Source organism: Ovis aries, chromosome 5 (assembly GCF_016772045.2).
Source record: "Ovis aries strain OAR_USU_Benz2616 breed Rambouillet chromosome 5, ARS-UI_Ramb_v3.0, whole genome shotgun sequence".
In the NCBI taxonomy this organism is placed as follows: Eukaryota; Metazoa; Chordata; class Mammalia; order Artiodactyla; family Bovidae; genus Ovis; species Ovis aries.
The window spans coordinates 60,893,141-60,906,538 of record NC_056058.1 but is presented as its reverse complement, the minus strand read 5'-3'; positions in this window follow the sequence as shown (position 1 = coordinate 60,906,538).

Here is a 13,398-nt window from a genome sequence, read left to right as displayed (position 1 = left end):
GGCCTGCTCTGTCCCCTGCTGTTATTTCAAAATGAGAAACTGGTGAGTGGCAAAAAAGTATAAAGTCGTAGCAGCACCAACAGGAGACCTTCTCAGAAATACTGAGGTGGAAACAATTGCCTTACCACATACTTCATTTCCACATCTTTGTCCATGTAAAACCATATTCCCAGACACCAGGCCCACGAAGTCCAAAGTCTGGAAACTGCTCTAACACAAGCTAAGTGCCCTAGGTTCATACAAGCAAGAGAGAACCACGCAGACGGAGTGCAGGAGAAACTATAGCGAGGACGTGGTCTTTTTCAGCAGGACTTTGAATGATGTCTAACATTTCATTAGCCATCAAATTCAGAAAGAATACTTTTGACCCACTGAAAAAAAAAGAGTAAAGAAAGATGGAACAAAAGAGATATGACTTCTAAGCTATGAAGGGCCTGGAATAGCATGCCTCAGGCTGTGGATACCAGCCTTCTTGTTATCTCAGTGTTCCCCAAATCAATGGATACTCGAGGCTGTATGTTTAGGCTCTTCTCTGAGAGGGAGATAAGGAGATTGGACCAGGGTTTCTAGAGAAGACCCATAGGATCAGAGAGAAAATGAGGACTGATGGCTCTTGACTTTTGTACCACTGAAGACCCATTTCTCATTTACCTTTGTGCATTCCTGGCTTCAAAATGTTTCAATGACTTAAGTCCTGAATGATTTAAGTCTCAGTGATTGTCCTTCTGTTTGCTTAACCAATGACATACATTCTTGCTAGTTACCGTGACAGATCAGTATTGACCATACTGAGTTGCTCTAGTTCCAGCCAAAGTGAAGGGAAGTAACTGGGGTGGTCTCATTTGGGTAACTCTGTCTGGCTTCAAATTAAGTGCTCTCAATGCTCAATCCTGCTGCCCTGTACTGAGACCACGCATACCAATGGAGGGCCAGTTCTCCAAGGCCACCAAATGTATTATACTGCACAGAACTGGCCCAGGACTGGAATAGCACTGATGGTAATTTTTAAAGAGGAAGAAAGAAGAGGGTATCATATGCTCAATTGCTTGCTCTCACTTCCATTTGGAAACCCACACATAAATATGGGAACTGTTCTCCTTTACAGACTGCAATGTAATCACAGAGAAGCAAATGCAGTTTGTGGGAGCTGTCTCCCACCTGCAGTGCTCCCAGAGTGTTCGATAACTCGATAACCTCACAATTGGTTGGTGGAATAACACTGTAAGGTGGTGTGGCTGCAATGCAGCTGCAGAAAACACCCAGCGGGGCCTCTCCTGGGAGCTCCATGGAAGCAGCAGGACTGGCCCTCAGCAGAATCATCAGAAAGACCTGGCCCATCCTTTGCCCCCTTAGTTATCATCACCATGCAGTGCATATGGGGCTTTGAGGCTTGCAGACAGTTCACTTTATCTCACTGCATGCACACATTCCCCAGCGCGAGAAGGGGGACAAGACAGCTGAGACCCTGTGTCTTACATGAGATGACTCCAAACTTCTACTCCCTAAAATGACCTCTCCTGACCCAGCCCACCTACCTGACATTCACAGCTTCCTTTCCAGCATGGAAGATGGTCTCCAAAAAATAAAAAATGGTTCAAATTCATTGTGGCCTTCCCACGCTCTAGCAGATACTTTCTGTGTGCAAGCGCCCGCATTTTCAAGTCTGTGTTAATTTCTAACTCAACTCGGCCCAGCTTGCCTTAGCCCTCATTAAGCTGCTCTTGAACATTTGTGCAGTTTGGCCTTCACTTTACTCTTACCCTTTACTCCTCACTGCTCTCCTCCATTTCCTCTGCGGAGACCCACAGGCCATCTCCCAAGGGAGTTCTGCCCCTACTCCTGGCCCCAGGTAAGCTTACTCTCTCGCACACCCTCTTCTCGTTGGTCTACCATTCACCTATCTCCAAAGTCTGAATTCCACCTCCTCCAGGAGCTCAGACAGGAAAGAATCTGCCTGCACTGAGGGAGACTCAGGTTTGATCCCTGGATTGGGACGATTTCCCTGGAGAAGGAAATAGCAACCCACTCCAGTATTCTTGCCTGGAGAATTCCACGGACAGAGAAGCCTGACAGGCTACAGTCCACAGGGTTGCAAAGAGTCGGACACAACTATCAGTGGCTATCACTTTCACTTTCCAGAAGCCAACAAGTCCCTCTGGAGTGTGCTCACAGCTGTGGTGCTGCCCTCTTCATGGACCTCATCCTCCCTTCCATGTTCCTGGAGTCCACCTCCCAACTGATGAATCCTTTGGGGGAGGGACTGTGCCATCTTAGCCACTACATTCTCAGGACAAGCTCCAGCACCTCTCCCAGGAGAAATGTTGTGTGACTGAAGAATTCGCTCCTCAGATTAGAGGGTGAACACAGGTTTGGGAGGCACAGACCACCTTGACTCTAGTAGTGTGTCATCTTTAGATGTCATCTTTAGATTACACTTGACCATGAATGATGAACTCTCCAAACTTTAGCTGTAAGAGGCCCAGAATACACTCCTCAGGGGTTGTTGGAGGATTAATTGACATAAGGCACACCAAACTCTTAGCATATTCCTGGAGCAAGAAAAGCATTTAGTAGGTGATACCCATTGATATCATGGGCTTCCCTGGTGGCTCAGTGGTAAAGAACATACCTACCAATGCAGGAGACAGGAGTTCGATTTAGGAGCTGGTTCAGGAAGATCCCCTGGAGAAGGAAATGGCAACCTACCCCAGTATTCTCACTGGGAAATCCAATGGAAAAAGGAGCCTGGCAGGCAACAGTCCATGGAATTACAGAGTCAGACACAACTGAGCAATTGAACACACATGAATGAACCCACAGACGTAGACCTAGAACCTCAACTTTATGCCAGGTCCTGAAACAGGCACGGGAGATTCTGCAGTTGTTCAAATAGTGTCTGCTTCATATCTGAATTATTTTATGTAAGTCTTATCTACCCAGTTAATGGTGCTACCATTTATTTACCATTTACTATAGCAATAAAATAACACATGCCTTGTGCTGAACAGTTTATATTAGTTATCTCCTATAATCTTCACAAGGTTACCCTATAAACTGGACACATTTACTAGACTGGGAAACAAGGCTAGAAAGATTTAACTAACTTGCCTAAGGTCACACAGCTAGTAAGGGACCACACATGATCACACATTATCTGACTCTAAGGACTGATCTTATAACCTCAACATCAAGCTCTCTCCTCATCTGTAAGAACTTGTTGTTGACTTTTTCCCATTCTCACAGTGACCTCTGTTACACAGGGGTTAACACTTTAGGTTACCATCAACTTAAATGTGTATCTATAAAACCCTTAGGGGTAGGACAGATCAGATCAGATCAGTCGCTCAGTCGTGTCTGACTCTTTGCGACCCCATGAATCGCAGCACACCAGGCCTCCCTGTCCATCACCAGCTCCTGGAGTTCACTCAGACTCACGTCCATCGAGTCAGTGATGCCATCCAGCCATCTCATCCTCTGTCGTCTCCTTCTCCTCCTGCCCCCAATCCCTCCCAGCATCAGAGTCTTTTCCAATGAGTCAACTCTGCGCATGAGGTGGCCAAAGTATTGGAGTTTCAGCTTCAGCATCATTCCTTCCAAAGAAATCCCAGGGCTGATCTCCTTCAGAGTGGACTGGTTGGATCTCCTTGCAGTCCAAGGGACTCTCAAGAGTCTTCTCCAACATCACAGTTCAAAAGCATCAGGTACCAGTAAATAGGTTTCAGAGAGATAAAAGGAGTGGGGGAGTGAGGGGTAGGCAGGAGAACTTGTTTTCAGGTCAACTCTTCTTCACCAACCATCTGGCATTCAATGTGTGGACCGAATGAGTGACTAGAAAGAGGAAGCCCAAGGAAGCACTGGACTGGAGACCCTGAGTGGTTAAAAGAAACCTAACAACTCAAGGGATGGGGAAAGTGGGCGAAACAAAAAATGGAGCAGAGGAGAACCAGAGCAGAGCCTCACATAAGTGAGAACAGCTGCTTTGAACCTTTCTTGCCCAATCACCCTCTTGTTTTACAAGAGGCAAACCTCCTGGCCTCAGGTCTGTCATTACTAAAACAGGGTATCGAGAGTCCACCCTGCCAGGCTTGGTGGATCATAGGGAGACCCCACGAAGATTCCTCAAAGTGCTTTGAAAAAAGTTAAAGAAGGTATATTTTCAGGGTGATTTTTAAAATTTTCTTTTTTGGAGGGCTATAACTGTGATGTGATGTGTTATGATGAAAAATGCACCACCTAGATGGTTTAGGTGGTACATTTTGATAGCTCTGTTGGTAAAGAGTCTGACTGCATTGCAGGAGACCCCAGTTCAATTCCTGGGTTGGGAAGATCCGCCTAGAGAAGGATTAGGCTACCCACTCCAGTATTCTTGGGCTTCCCTTGTGGCTCAGTGGGTAAATAATCCACCTGCAATGTGGGAGACCTGGGTTCAATCCCTAGGTTGGGAAGATCCCCTGGAGAAGGGAAAGGCTACCCACTCCAGTATTCTGGCCTGGAGAATTCCATGGACTGTATAGTCCATGGGGTTGCAAAGAGTCAGACACAACTGAGCGACTTTCACTTTCAAATGGTTTAGGAAGCGGTGTTTGCATCCTGTTTTGCTTCTTGGGGCTGTTTTACTAGTTTGAGTAAACTCCTTCACTTCCTGGAGTCTATTTGTTCCTGCTTATAAACCAAGGATAAGAACTTCGATGTCTTGGGTTGGCCTGAGTGATAAACATGAAGATGTACACATTAGCCCATTGTACGGATGGGTCATCATATGAGTCTGGGGTTTCTACAACTGTGTTCTGTTCATTTGTTAAATTCAGTATATAAATAATAAATCCTCCCTTATAGCCCTCCTAATTGAAGACAGCATGATTCACCTTAAATGATCCAAGTTTTGGGGGTACTAGCTGCAGGGGCTGAGCTACTGTGACCTTTTTCCTGTATATTTAAAACAGAAACCAAAGCTCTACTTCATTCCTCTCCTTTAAAATGGAGATATCATGTAGATAAAACATTTACTAAGCACCTATGTATGTAATCATTTCTTATCAAAGAGCTTATATTAAAAAAATTATATAAGAGAGTCTTTGAGTCAATTTTTTCCACATTTGTTAAATCTCAAGAGGGCTTCCCTGGTGGCTTAGACAGTAAAGAATCTGCCTATAATGCAGGAGATCCAGGTTCGAGCCCTGAGTCGGGAAGATGCCCTAGAGAAGGAAATGGCAACCGATTTCAGTATTCTTGCCTGGAGAATCCCATGGACAGAGGAACCTGGCAGGCTACAGTCCATGGGATTGAAAAGAGTTGGACATGACTTAGCAACTAAATTATTAAATCTCAAATCTCTCAGGACAGAGAATGAGTCTGGGAGCAACCTTGCTCTCAACCAAAGGATTGGCTGGAAACTGGAGACCTCCTCTTGCCCTGTTCTAAATGGCCAAAGGACAAGAACGGATTTTCTGATCCCAGAGTACATGTTTTGTTGATGCGCTAATAACCCAAGCACTGGAAATTCAGGTCAGGGATTTGGGGAAAACTGAAGAAACTGCCAACAGCCTTTTGGGAATCCAATGTTAGACATGAAGCTTTTAAAACAAAAAAAACGACCCCTTGCTTCTGAAAATCAGAAGAAAACTGCCTTTAATGAGCGGCAGCAACCAGGATCCCAGGAGAGTAGAGAAATGATATTGTGTTTTTATCTGGCACTGTTGGCTTTGGAAAATGGCTGGAGGCCTCAAAGGCTCATATCTCCAATCTCAAAGTCAGCTGTCAGCTAACTGCTCAAAGGCAAACACTCCAGGGTCTCTGAGAGCCCTGCCTGGGCCTCTGAGATGTTACCAAGAGGAAGGATGGACACAGCCCCCAGGAAGCGCAGATCACACTCACAGGCTAGGCATCATGGTGGAAGGGGAAGAGTGGTGGTAATAGCAATTATAATAATAATCCAGCGCATTCTCTGTGCCAGGATATGTTTCTTTTTTCTGTGCATGACTACACAATCTCCCAATGCGGTGGGTATTGTTACCATCACCATTTTACAGATCAGGAAACCAAGGTTCCGAGATATTAAGTAGCTTTGCCAAGGTCACACATTAGCAAGTAGCAAAGCCAGGATTTAGACGCTGAAGCCCACTTTCTTAGTCATTGTGACCACCATCTATGTGGGTATCAACTGAGTAAGATTTACCTTTTGAGTACGAGTTTTTCTCCCTAGAGCATTCCACGACCAGCCACACTGAAAATCTCTTGAACCTAGAAGCCTAACCCCTCCTAAGATGCTAGAATGTCCTCTGCACTCATCATCACCCCAAATCTGCTGTCATGCCTTTAATTACACATATTAACTACCTTCAAGGCAGATCCACCACCTTTTAAGAGCTTTGGTTACAGCAAATCCTACATTGAGTTGAAACATGTTCCCCTGAAATGTCTACCCACTGGGCTAATTTCTGCCTTTTAGGGTGGCAAGAACAAGTTCAACACTTCTTCCACCTAACAGTCCTCTAGGTACTGAGGAAACAATTCTGGTCCCTTGGAATACACCTTAAAGGAGTGGTCGCCTCCTGCCACGCCTTTAAAAAATTAAGCATTTATTTACTTGTTCACACTCTTAGTAAACATTCCCTGAATACCCAGCATAGATCAAACACTCTGCTATCTATGTGCTGAGGGAACAAGGGAGCTTAAATTCTCAGAAAGAAGATAAAACTATACATAGATCATTATGTACAAGGTAGAAAATGATGAAAGCATAGGAATACCTGGAGGGGTGCCACACAGGTTCCGACAAGAGATCTTTTCCAGCTAGGTCGTGTGTGAAGACAGCCTAGAAGAAAACCATCAGAGCCTGGTGTGGAAGAATAAGAAATATTACTGACCATCTGCTGTTCCAAAGACCTGGGTGGTCAGAGGGTCCTGGTGTGGTAAGGAAAGGAGAGTACTGGTCTTGGAATGGATCTGCTGTCCTGAAGCGCGCGCGCGCTCTCTCTCTCGCTCTCTCTCGCTCTCGCTCTCTCTCGCTCTCTCTCTCTCTCTCTCTCATCCTTATTTTCCTCTTCTGTAAATTGGAAGTTGTAACACTTAACCCTGACTATCCCCACATTGCCATAAGGATCAGGTGTCAGGGTTTTGAAATAAGATGATAACAAGGGTAAAGTGCCCTGGGTGTGCAAGGAACTGATAAACCCTATTTTCCTGTTTGAGGATTCCTCTGACTCTTCTACAGTTTGGTGAGAGCTGGAGGAATCGGAAGTTACGTGCTTTGGTGAGAATGCCACTGAAGGGTTTCTATGCCACTGAAGGGAGCAAAAGAAGAAGGAAGAAAACTGAAAGGATGGAGTTGGCCTAAGCATGACATGACAACCAAATCACGGCCTCACTTCCTCGGCACCATCTCATTACAGAGTAATCCTATAAGGCGCGATCAAAGAAAGGATCAGCAGCTCAAACATATTATCAGCCACCTAAGCCTTCAGAGGAGAAGGCCTACGGAGAGATTAAGACACTTAGGACCTGTCTGAGAGGTTTCCCTGCAGTTAGAGTTTCACTAATTGACATCCAAGCATCAGCAGCCATTCCGTCTGACGCATTATTACCACCACATGAGGAAGAAGCGCCCGCCCTCACGCAGAGTCATGGTCCGAAAGCAGAGAGCAGAGGGAGGGACATGAGATTTTCTTCAAGGCACACAAGACATGCTTCTGCCTCTAGTCAGGCTGCAAGGATGCACCCTTGGGTTAGGTGCAAGTTGCATGTCCACATGGCCAATCAACCATCAACAGGCATTTATGGAGAACTACATGAATCAGGGCTCTTTCCAGTGTAGAGAGAAGAGAAATGCAGCTGAAACTGGCTTAAACACAAAATAAATGGATTGGTCCATTTAACTAAAGGGGACAGAGGAGATCAAGGTTTGAGGCTAGCTCAATGCAGGTGCTCAAACAGTATTATCAGGAATCCAGCTTCTCTCCAACTCTCTGTTCTGATTTCCTCAGTATTGGCTTCACCTTTTTTGTTTCCTTTGAATAGGAGTGGCGGGGGTGGGAAGGGGAGTGGGCTCTCCAATTTACATCCTCAAGGCATTAGGTCTAACGCATTATGATTGGATAGATTTGAATCATATGTTTATTCCTGAGCAAGTCACTGTTCAGGGACTGGAGTAGATTGATTATACAATCCTGTATCAGGCTCTCCCACTCTTGGATCTTGGGATAACTCCACCCAAACCACCTGGAGTGACAGTGGGTGAAGTGACGGGGTATTCCTCAAGCAAAATTCAGGGACTGATACCAGAAAAGTGAATAGATACCAGCGGGGCAAAAACAACAGACACCTATTATCAAAACTCCTCCTGGCACAAATCCACACAACACAGCCACGTTTTTGTTATCAAGGAAACTATTACCTAGTTGAGAGGAAGTTGTCACATGTAAAATTAATAGAAAACCTAATTGATTATAACAAATAACCTGAAGTGTACAATACAGAGCATCAGTCTAAAAAGTGATGGTGGGAGTTTAAAGTGCAGGCTTGGAACCAAACCCCAGTACGACCAATTACCTGCTGTAACTGAACACTTGATCTCTCTGTGCCTTAAACACTATCCCTCTGTAACATGGGGGCAATAATAGAGTATCCTCCACAATGTTATTGTGATAACTGTATGAGAGAGTTTATCAGGAGGACGAGCAGAGCGCATGTTATATAGCAAAGAAATCTTGTAGGATTTCATTCATTCATTTAATGCTTACGATGTGCCAATAGCTACCTATAGGCACTGGCAATATAGGAGAGAAGAAAGTTCCTATTATTGCGGTGCTTACATTCTAACATGAAAAGGTAAATATGTAAATAAGCAAAAAAAAATTTAGATGAGGCTAAGTACTAGGAAGAAACAAAAGAGTGATAATGATGGGGGAGAGGGACTTCAGAAAGGATGGTCAAGGAAGGCTTTAGTGAGAAGGTAACATTTTAACTAAGATATGAATGAGGGGAAAACAAAGCATAGGAAGATCTGAGTTCAAAGACTAGTGGAAAAACATCCATAGCTTGGTGAGATAATGGGAGAGTGCAGGGAAACGTGGTCAGAGAGGGAGATCGGGCTGACCATGGTAAGTCCGTGGTGAAGAATTGTATTTTATTCTAAAAGCAAATGGAATTCAGTGTGAAGATTTAATATTTTAAAGATTACTCCACTGCTGTGTAAAGAATGAACTATGAGTTGGATGTAAAAGTAGAAATAGGAGCTAGAAAAGAAAAACTGCTTGAGGGAAGAGAAGAGGCAGAAAAGTAACAAAGGCTAATCCCTGAGGAAAGCATCAGGTGAGACAGACAGAAAGATGGGCCCAAAAGTGAGCGTGTTAAAGAAGCCAGACACGTAATGCAGAGTGGCTGTGGGACACTGTCAGGGGCTCCCTATTGCCTCCTGGCTATGAAGAAGTAATTTGTATCTGACAAACCCTCCTACTGAGAACAACTATGAAAACTGGATCAAAAATAAAATCAGGAGTTGGAAGGCATTGGGAAACCAGGCAACTGTGCCTTGAAGGGCCAGAGGAAAGGAAACATATTGAAGTGGGTCCTAAATTAGTGCTTTCTCCACTCATTGTATTTTCTGATACTCGCTGCAGGACAAAAGAGGCAAAACAAAACAGGGGCCTAGCAGTTCCACGGGGCTGAAGGGACAAACAAAAAAATTAGTTACAGGCAGCCAGAAATTACAGTTACAGAAGAGCCAATATCCTAGAAAAAGGAACCCCAGAAAAGGGAGCTGCATGTTTTGCAAGCAGTTTCTGTTGTGGTTTTCCAGTCGCTGAGTCACGTCCAATCCTATCAACCCCCCGGACTGCAGCAGGCCAGGCTCCCCTGTCCTTCACCATCTCCCGGAGTTCACTCAGGCTCATGTCCATTGGGTCGGTGATGCCATCCAACTATCTCATCCTCTGTCACCCTCTTCTCCTCCTAACATCAATCTTTCCCTGCATCAGGGTCTTTTCCGATGAGTTGCCTCTTTGCATCAGGTAGCCAAAGTACTGGAGCTTCAGTTTCAGCCTCAGTCCTTCCAATGAGTATATAGGGTTGATTTCCTTTAGGATTGGGTTTCTCCATACATTTGCCAAATTCTCAGATGCACATGTATATGTTGAGAGTCTGAGGAACCAAGCAAATCTAACTGATAACCTCCTCTAGGAGGTGAAGCTCATTTTCCAGTCCTTGAGTAAGAGCTGGACTTAAGGACAGAGTTACTTCCAAAGAACAGAAGATAAGAACAGACAAATAGTGACTGCAGTGCAGGAACCTGCTAGACACTACCTTACCCAAATGATCAAGGTTGATATCCACAGTGATAAATCATGGTGATATCATGTACCTGGCGATATCACATGACAAGAAGGGCACTTCACCACTCTGATATTCTTCCAAAAACTCATTACTTCAGTCTAATCATGAGAATAAACTAAAATCATTCAAACTCAAATTGAGTGACATTCTCCAAAATACCTGACCAGGACTCTTCAAAACTGCTAAGGTCATGAAAAACAAAGGCTGAGAATCTGTCACAATTCTGAAGAGATTAAAGAGATGTGATGACTAAATATGATGTGGTATCCTGCTCTGGACCCTGAGACAGTAAACAGACGATCAGGGAAAAAATGAACTGGAAAAATCTGAATAAATGCTATAGTTTAGTTATTAATAATGTACCAATATTTATTCCTTAGTCCTGACAAATGTACCGTGATATGTAAAGTATTAACATTAGGGAAAACTGAGTGAAGGGCATATGGGAATTTTCCATAAATCGAAACATAAAAAGAATGATAGTGATGGGAGATACCATAGGGAAGATGGTCAGGGAAAGCTTCATTACAAAATAAAATTAAAAGACTGGTTTTGAAGAAGCACCTGCAAAGAGGTTTAAGAAAAGTGAAGCAATGATTTTAGCAGTCCCATAGATCTGGGGAAGCAAAAGTTGGAATTTAGGGCCCATCAAAGGGAAGGTACTGGTTTTCAGCTGAGACCCTGTAGGCTATACCCAAGGATAAAGGGAATCAGAACAGATGCCCCTCACAAAGCCTGAAACACAGCTTCAGATCACCTCAACCCACAGCTGGATCAAGGTGAGCTGTCCAAACTCTGTCAGCCACAAGGAAATTCAATCCTTTCTAGAAGATAACATGATTCAAAGCCACTATAATTTTTCATAGACAATTTAAGGTGTTCACTTCAAAAATACCAGGCATGGCAGTATACAGGCACAAATGACCTAAATTCAATTTTAAAAATACCAGGCAACAGAAATAAAGTAATAGATAACCCAGATTTCAGAATTATCAGACAGGAACTGTAAAATAATTATGATTAATATCTTCCAGAAAATAGGTGAAAAGATGGAGAATTTCTTCAGAGAAGTGGAATCTATTTTTTAAAAAGAAAAAAGAAGTAAGTGTAAATGCCAACCTAAATATTAAAACAATTGAAATAAATTCAATAAATAAGTGCAAAACAAGATTAAACACAGCAATGAGAAGATTAATCAAGAGAGTAGAAAACATCCAGACTGATGTAGAGAGAGGAGAAAGAAGAATATAAAAATGTGGAAATAAGCATGAGCAACATAAGGCATATAATGAAAAGATCTAACATGTGAAACTGGGATTCTAGATGGACAAGAGAAAGTAAAGAAGCAATAATTAAAGAAATACTGACTATTGATGAAATACATCAAGACACAAATATAAAAGACTTTGAGCTTCAAGCAGTATACTCAAAAAGAAAATCTAAAGAGATGGGGGAGGAAAGGGAAGCCTCCTACACTCTTGGTGGGAATGTAAATTGGTACAGCCACTGTGGAGAATAGTAAGGATATTCTTTAAAAAACTAAAAATAGAGTTTCCATATGATTCCACAATTGCAATCCAGGGCATATATCCAGAGAAAACTGTAATTCGAAAAGATCCATGCACCGCAGTGTTCACTGCAGCACTGTTTACAATAGCCAGGACATGGAAGCAGCCTAGACATCCGCTGACCGATGAATGGATAAAGATGTGGTACACACATACAATGGAATATAACTCAGCCATAAAAAAGGAATGCAATAATGCTATTTATAGCAACATGGATGGACCTAGAGATTATCATCCTAAGTGAAGAAAGTCAGAAAAAGAAAGACAAACCCATACGATATCACTAATATGTGGACCTTAAAATATGACATATATGAACTTATTTATGAGTCAGAAACAGACTTACAGACACAGAAAACAAGCTTATGGTCATCAAGGGGGTAAGAGGAGAAAGGAATAAATTAGGAGTTTGGAATTAACAGACACAAACTGCTATATATAAAACAGATAACAAGGTCCTATGGTATAGCTCAGGGAACTATAGTCACTAGCTCATAATAAACTGTAATGGAAAAGAATAGATATAATATGTCTAAATCACTTTGCTGTACACCAAAAACTAACCCAATATTCTAAATCAACTACACTTAAATTTAAAAAAGAAAGAAAGAAACCAATTGTAGGGAGCCACTGCGAGGCAAGGCAGAAAGAATGAAATGATACCATTGAACAACACACTTCCAAATACCTTAAGGATTGAATATTTTAACTAGAAAATATTTTGAACTGAATAATATTGAAAATATAACAATTTGTGGGAAGCATCTAAAGTAGAAATCAGGAGAGAGTGCAAAGTTATGTGTATGTATGTATATTAAATACATTGCATACATATATTATTAGAAAATAAGTTAAAACTCAATTATATAAGCGTCCATTTCAAGAAGCCAGAAAAACAAGCAAATTAACCCCCTACCAAAAAAATGAATAAGTTGAGAGGGAGAAAAAAAGAACAGAAAACAAATTTATAATATAGAAAAAAATTAAAGTTGGCTATTTGAAGGGGCTAATAAAATTGCTAATACCCTAGAAAGAGGAATCAAGAAAAAAGAAAGTACAAACTACCAATATAACAAAGACATCACTACAAACTCTATAGACTAAAAAGATAAGAAGATGACAGAATTTTATTCAATTAAATGTGAAATTTTACCTAAAATGGACAAATACCCAGGGAAAAACACAACTTATTAAAACAGATACAAGGATAAATATACAGCCTTAACAGTCCTACACCTATCAAATAAATTGAATCCGTAAATTAAAACTTTCTACTAAGAAACCACAAGGCCTAAATGGCTTCACCAATGAACACTTCTAAACATTCAAAAAAGAAATAACACCAATCTTACGCAGACATTCTAAAGAAAAGAGGAAACATTCACAACTTGTTGATGAAGCCACCACAATCTATACCAAAACATGAAGAAGACATTTTTAAAAAGGAAAGTTTCAGGTCAGTTTCACTTGTGAACAAAGATGATTTTAATTAGACAAAAAC